General features: G+C 39.7%; 1 long non-coding RNA gene across 1 annotated transcript; it reads left to right on the plus strand.

Annotated features, from left to right (window-relative positions):
- Nucleotides 1-660: 660 nt before the first annotated feature.
- On the plus strand, nucleotides 661-4,061 carry LOC120638719. The gene is made up of 2 exons (XR_005660612.1): nucleotides 661-747; nucleotides 3,824-4,061. It is a non-coding gene; the product is annotated as an uncharacterized LOC120638719 (long non-coding RNA).
- Nucleotides 4,062-8,062: the final 4,001 nt, after the last annotated feature.

An 8,062-nucleotide genomic window follows, 5' to 3' on the forward strand; every position in this document is an offset into this window, starting at 1 on the left:
ACCCCTCACCCACATCCTGTCTCTGGCCTGGGACTCCCTCCCTTTTCCTATCTTACAGATGATCACCTTCTCCACCTTCAAAGTATTACTGAAAACACATCTCCTCCAAGAGGCCTTTCCCGACTAAAGGTTCATGTCCTCTTCTCTGACTCCCTTCTGCATCACCCTTGCACCACTCCCTCAGCCCCACAACATTTATGTACAAATCTGTAATTTATTAATTTTTACTTATGTCTGCCTCCCCTTCTAGGCTGTAAGCTCATTGTGTGCGGAGAACATATGTATCAACTCTGTTACATTGTACTCACCCCAGCGTTTAGTACAGTGTTCTGCACAAAGTGAACACTCAGTAAATCTGATTGATCAATCTATTAAGACCCAAAGTATCATTGAAATTCTAGGTTTTAATGGACTCGTGATTGTGGACTGTTGAAAGGATTAACCATGAGTTTTTGACATAAATGGCTTGGGTCTTATCTTTTCAGAGATAAATAACAAGGCTATCTTTTAAAATGCAACAATCTAAGTCCTTCCTTGCTTCAGGAGCACTTAATTATCCGCTCTAATGAATGGGTGGCAGAGCATTGAAAAGTAGGAAATCATATACTCTTGATTTAGTCATTCATTTTGACTTTTCTCCACTTACCTGTTTAACAGATTCCTACTGAGCAGAAAAATCAAAGTGTTAGTCACCCTCTACTCACTTATCTTCTATTGGAGATGCTAATGATAGTGCAACAGCTGGAGGTAAGAGAAACAAATTCACAGTTAACTCATATTGAGAATTGATTATAATTCTTAAGGGGTAATTTTTCCTTTTGGGAAGAGAGCACAACTTTCCATTCGTAGTTTCTTGGTATCACATTTTATCTAGATTGAAGTGAGGAATTTTAAAAGAAAGATATACCTTATTTTGACAACACTATTGCCCATGTTTAGATTGTGAGCCCGTTATTGGGCAGGGATTATTTCTATCTGTTGCCGAATTGTACATTCCAAGCACTTAGTATAGTGCTCTGTACATAGTAAGTGCTCAATAAATACTATTGAATGAATACCTTCTACCCTGCTTATTGGTTTGTTCATTATATACAGATCATATGACACACAGCGGTTAGTTTATTGTTGCACAAAGTAGGTAGTCATTGAATGCTGTAAATGGTGTTGATTTAACCTGAAATTAACACTAACCCAGCAAATCAAGGAATTATTATTGGAAGACTACTGACTTGATTTTTAAAATTCCTAGAAGAGCCACCTTTAAAAACAGATACTATAGTACACAATTCAATGATTTGATTAACATTGTTCAAGAAAATTAAGTTTAAAAGTTGGGAAATAGCATATATGCATTGTGTGCTGGGCACTCTACTAAGCACTAGGATGGACACAAGCAAATAATAATTCTGGTACTTGTCAGGCCCATGTTCTATCCATTATGCCAGACTACTTCTCTGTCAAAGGTAGGTACGAGTTAATCAGTTTGGATAGAGTACCTGTCCTAAGTAAAAATTAATAAATTACAGATTTGTACATAAATGTTGTGGGGCTGAGGGAGCGGTGCAAGGTGATGCAGAAGGGAGTCAGGGAAGGGCTTCCAGTCTTAATCCCCATTTCACAGATGAGGTAACTAAGGCATAGAGGAGTTAAGTTGCTCAGAGTCAAATAGAAGACAAGTTGCAGAGCCAAGATTAGAAGCCAGTCCTTCTGACTCCAGGCCCATGCTCTATTCAGTAGGCCATGCTGCTTCTCTACAGTGTGGACACATTTCAAGCAATTCTTGTGCATGATTGGTTGGGGTACCTAGGGGTACCACTGTGGCTGAGTCACATAGTTCATCCACTCCATCCACTCCCCACTGCTCCACTCTCCCCTTAACTCTTCAACATGCTTCTTAAAGTTGAAGTGGCAGAGAACACCAATATCCCCTTCTGAAGTAAACATAAGCTCGAGACATTGGGGAGGGTCAGAATGAGGCTGCACTTCCCTCTGGGACCCTCTGAGATGTGGGATTCTGGCTCTAGAAGCCATGGATGGGAAATTGGAAGCAGGGTGACCTAGTGGAAAGAGCCCAGACCTGTGAATTGGAGGTCTTGGAATCTATTCCCAGATCCTCCACTTGCTTGTAATGTGACTTTGGACAAGAAATAGTGTGTGGCTTAGTGGATAGATCACAGGCCTGGCAGTCAGAAGAATCTGGGTTCTGATCCCAGCTCCTTCTCATGTCTTTTGAGCAACTCACTTTGTGTCCAGACTGTGTCCAACCTGATTATCTTGTAACTATCCCAGTGCTTAGTACAGTGCTTGGTACATACTGCATGCTTAAATATCCCAATTGTTGTTATTTTTTTAAGTCATCTGTCCATTATGAGGGAAGGACCTTATACTCTTATCCCAGTTGCCCAAGTGGCTACTTGGAAAAGTGAAACCTTGAAGGTTTTATTTATAGTTCAGTACATACTGTCATATGGTCGTATGAGAATTATGTCCCCGTTACTTGGACTGATGTTCACCAGATGGTGGTTTTTTTAATGTGGTTCGAATTTTGCAAGGCGGGTAATAAAAAGGTACTATAAAGCGTAACTAATGTTGAAACCCCATAGTTAAGGAAATACACTAAAATCTAGGTACCTTTCCTACCAGCTTCTGGACAAGTCAGTTGAATTCTCTTTCCACATCCACTTTTTTTCTTTAGCTACATTCAGAGAATTCTCCACCATATGTTGCTTAATCATCAGGATATTTGAATAGTGTCTTGTGGCATTTATCATGACACAGTACATTTTGCATTTCTTTCTTGGCACAGATAGACTTTTGACTTTAATTTGGGTTCCAATTATTCTTTGCCCAGCCTCAAGTCTTCGTTGAAAATTGTGAAGCGCTGACCGTCCTCCCACACATTATGTGCAGAATCTTATTACTCTGTCAGGGAAAAGAATGTCTGATATTCTCTAAAATTCCAGAATCCAAGGGAGGGTTCTCTAAATCAATCCCACTTCCCATCTTGGACTAAGGAGTCCAGGGAGTTAGAAGGCATCCTCTTGGAAAAATTCAAATCAGATCAGATAGAGAAGACAATGTTTTATCGGTGTGCCGTTCTGGGTTGCTGCAGTTTATTTCCACTCCTGATTGCAACTGTTGTACCCTCCCATACATTTAGGACAGCGCTTAGCACTCAGGGCCCCATTTGCCAACCTTTAAATTTAATGGAATTGGAAATGAAAGTGTTATTTTTCTTCATTTCTCATTTTGACCATCCACTCCTCCCTCGTCCTAGACTTCTCCTCTCCTGGTTTCACGGGCAGACTCTGACCAGAAGAAGTCAGTTCTAGGAGATAAGCCCCAAAAGGAACAATGATGTCCTTGCTCTGAGAGCGCCCAGAAGAAGTGTGCTCTGAGCTTTATGATCATATCATGCTTATTAAATCATTTCTTCCCCCAAAATCAAATTCCTTAGCAGGCAGACTCATTTCATTCAGACCCTTGACCCTGTGGGCTTTGGCAAACTTTGAAGACAAGGAGAAGGATATTTGCTAATTTCCTCTCAGTGATGACCAAATGTAGTAAGTCAAACTCAGGACTCTGCTCTTACAAACCCTGAATTAGTACTAAAAGCAAATGAAGAGTTGATTTGTAAAATGTTAAATCATCAGGTTGTTTAGCTTTTTTTTTTTTTTGAAATGCCTCCTTTATGGTAGCGGAATCAAATACAGCTGGAGTGTTAGCTAGATCAACGCAGATTTAAATTCATTTGAACAAATATTAGCACAATGGAATATGTGGCAAATGCATTTGTATAAAATATATTAACGCTGTTTTGCAGATAATCAAGATCAGAATTGATTTATTCAGAAGACTAAAAAGGCATTATAAACACCAGAAATGACTAAATCTCACCTCTTCTGTCGTGAAGCAAGAAGATTTCATAGGGATCGGTCAGTTTTAAGATGCACTCAGATTCCACAGCTAGAGAGATCAAAGTTTCAAAACACTGTATGAAATTAAAGCCGGCAACAAAAATCGAGCAAGGAATAAAACGATACTGGGAAACATCAACCATATCATTACAGTAGGCTCATTGAAGACAGGGAAGTGTCTGCTAATTCTGCAGTGGTACTTTCCCAAGCACTTACTACAGTGTTCTTCCCATAGTCAATGCTCAATAAATACCATTGATTATTTGATGTAACCTCTGGATTATAACAAATATGAATCTAAAAAATATCTTCCATGGAATACGATGGGGATTTTAATGGGACTGCTTTAGACTGTGCCGCCCAGATTTCATGAGAACTTTTCTATTATAATTTAAAATTAATCTCGAGAGAAATTCTCCAGTCTGTTGTAATTGTTCTCCTTTCTGAAAAGCAAATCAGAATTCCAGAACAAGGATTAGATTTGCTAGGCCATTAAAATTAAAATTAGTTTTACAAATAGATATTTGACAAGAGTGTATACAAACCATATTGCAAAATTATCTGCCATTTGTTTTTTGTTTTTTTTTTAATCTGGGAACCTCCTGGAGGTTGAATAGCCTGATAAAAAGGCTGTAGGCTGGTCAGGTTTTAGAACTTTCTTCTTCTTCTTCTTCTTATTAGTCTTGCTTGAATGTCAAGCATTGTTCTAAGTGCTGGATTAGTACAAATTAAGGAGGTTGAACGCAATCCCTGTTCCACCCTAGGGCTCACAGTACAAGTAGGAGGGGGGACAAGTATTGATTCACCCTTTTACCGACAAGGAAACTGAGGCTATGTTGCAGAGTGGGAATTAGAACCCAGATCCTTTGGCTCTCAGGCCGATTCTCTTTTCACTAGACTAGGCTGCTTTTGATATACTTCCTATCTGTTGACACTTTGGAGAAGGTTCTTACTGCAGCATTTAGGGACAGTGATTGAAGGCTGCTGGGAAAGGCTGTAGTGGCTTTGTTCTTTTCTAGTGGTTGTTGACAAAATCATGTTCCTGTCAAAGGCAAGTGACACACTGGTCCTCCATTTTCACACTAAACATATTAACTGATCTCCAACTATAAGAGTGGAAAATCAAGAAGAATTTATTGGTCAGCATTGTGAGGAGGTTGATTTGGAGGATTGAGAAGGCAAACTGTAATAAAAATTAGCACTGCCAAGAAATGTTCCATTAATAGAGGCTCATGGGTGATGAAACAATATGCATTTAGGGATGTTTGCTAAGGAAAAAGCTGTGAGTTGAAATTCACTAAACTCTACAGAAATAGAAGGAACTAACTGAAATTAAATCCAGTTGTAATAGCCTGAGTGAGAGCTAGATGAAGAAACCAATGGAGGGTGAAAAGGCATTGAATTAATGAATTAAAAGGACAGAATTAAAATAGCAACTAGGCTTTTATATTGAGAAGAACAGTAAGGAGGAGGAGCAATAAAACTTGACAGAGAAATGTGCTAATAAAGACCCTAGTACAGCTTTTCAAGGAAAAAATAGGGAGAGGATGGGAAAGGGGGGAAAATGTTTACTAGGACAAGAGAGCAATTTGATGTGTATAAGCAACAATACAATTCCTCAATCTTCCTTCTTCCCTCTTTAAGCACTGGTTCATACAGAGGAATGATTTTGCTGGAGTAAGCCAACAAAGTGAGTTGCACTTCAGCTCTTTCTTGTTTTGCTCTCCTATGAGGAGAAAGAAATCACACAGCAGATTGACAGAGACATTAAAGGGAGACTTCCTCTTTGAGCACATTATCTTGAGAGCAGTGAGAATTGAAGTAAACTCCATTGGCAGGGCTCCGTGAAAAAGATGATATATTCCAAATGGGTTGGGCCTATGAGCCAGTTCAGCACTTTAGTACCTTCTGAGTATAATTTTTTGAAATGGTAAAATTCAGTGGGGATGGCAGACATCTCTGCTTAATTGCTAAATTGGAAGCCGCAACTTTTCTTGATTCAAGTGCTTTGGCCAGTACAATTTATTAATGGAAATCATACTCCTGGAAACTGATAGTCCATCGACGAACCGTAACAGTTCCATTTGGCAATCTAGAAATGGAATTTCTGTCTCTCTCTCTCTCTGTCTCACTCATTCAACAAAGGGAGTGCATTGTCACTGAGATCTAACAAAACAATGTTTTCTCTCTAATCCAAAGAGGTAATATATTCAGTTCAGACAGAACATTTGATTGGGAATTGGGATATCTCCATTCTCACCTGATTGCTGTTAATTTTAGAAAGTGCAGCTGATGACAATACTTCTGTTGCAGAGTGAATGGAAAGTATTTGGGGCAGTGAGGAGGGAGAATCTTAGAAAGAAAGAACGTGAGTGGTGTGTATGTAGTACCATCTTTGTAGAAAATTATATATAACCAGAACTGTTTCTTTTGATTCTTTTTGGTCCCATTCAGCTTTTCTTAAGTTTCTCAAGTAGAATCCTTTGGAAATAAATGCCTTTTCTAAAACAATGCCACTACCTTAGAAAATGATCTGGGATAGAGGATGAGGCAACTATGCCATATTTTACAATAGGCATTCTCCTTTGAACATATTACATACCTATAAAATATGCTACTGTTCTTACTCAGTTTGAGCAGATCATTTGTTATAGGGGGACAAGGTTTGGGCAGTGACTTTTCCATGTATTCTACGTCCAATAGTCACTTCTATTTTCTCAGGTTGATGTGCTTGACTAATGAATCAGTATTTTCAGTTATACCCCTGCTCTTCTCTTACTGAAAATAAAGTATACCTTTGTGGCAGTTATACAAAGGTGACACAATTTATACTGGACTTAACCCTGGGCTGGGGGCTGAGGGAGAACTGGTTCTTCCACATCATGCACCTACAAAACATCTCCTGGTATACTGGTTAATTGTCTATTTGCGATATCTCACACTGTTTTCGGTTATTTCCTTTTGCCTCCCCATCCCGTCTATCGCACCGCCGACCTCTCTCCCAAGTCCTGCCTCTGGCCTGGAATGGCCTCCTTCCTCATATCCCACAGACAATTTCTCTTCCCTTCTCAAAATCTCACTGAAGGAAGGTCTCCTCCAAAGGTCTTCCCTGGCTAAGCCCTCATTTCCTCTTCTCCCACTCCAATCTGCACCTCCCTGGACTTGTTCCCTTCATTCATCCCCCCTCCCAGCCTCACAGCACTTATGTACATATCTGTTATTTATTTATTTGTGTTTATGTCGGTCTCCCCCTCTAGACTGTAAGCTCATTGTGGACAGGGAACTGTTTATTGTAATTTTGTTCCCTCCTGAGGACTTAGTACAGCGATCAGCATATACAGTAAGCACTCAATAAATATGACTGACTGACAGAGGTTCTGTGCAAGAGGGAGCTGCTTCTTTCCTGCTCACCACCTGCCTGGCTAGTGTATCTGACACTGCTGTTGTTTAACATTGTGCTACATTGCAATATTTTCTGAATCTGAATCTAATTTTCTGCATCTCAATTTAATCCTCTTCCTCTACCTTACTTTTGGAAACTCCATCTCAGCGCTCCATTCAGCAGCTGCTTGGGTATCCTGTCATCCTTCATTCCTGCCAGCAAAGCTTCCCTATGATGAGCTTGGGATTGTTGGTGATCCTGTTTTTCCACTTGATTGGCAGGAAAATATAGCTAATGGAACCGCTCAAGAAGCCAAATATAATGTGATCACTAATGACGTTTGGCTAGAACCTCAGTTCTCTAGGCCTTCAATTTAATATGAAGCAAGATGCATGTGGTCATCATACCCTTTAAAAGTCCCCCAAAGGATGTGATGGTGTTCTTGATCTGGTTCTTTATTTTTTGACTGTAATTTTGGTTCTGTAATTTTGGACTACTGCCTAGACAGAATTCCATGACAGCTTTTACTTCTGGGTTGCCATTAAAAAGACTGGATTTTATACAGTTTTCCAGTTACCGGCCGGTACATTTACTAACATCTTACATCTTACTGTTGGTCGATAGCTTTGTGATGACTGTTTTTAATGGTATTTGTTCAGCGCTTACTATATGCTAGGCACTGTTTTAGGCACTGGGGTAGATCCCAGCTAATCAGGTTGGATGCAGCCCATGTCTGACATGGGGCTCACATTCTGAATTCCCA

The sequence above is a fragment of the Ornithorhynchus anatinus genome, chromosome 12, assembly GCF_004115215.2.
Source record: "Ornithorhynchus anatinus isolate Pmale09 chromosome 12, mOrnAna1.pri.v4, whole genome shotgun sequence".
Classification (NCBI taxonomy): Eukaryota; Metazoa; Chordata; class Mammalia; order Monotremata; family Ornithorhynchidae; genus Ornithorhynchus; species Ornithorhynchus anatinus.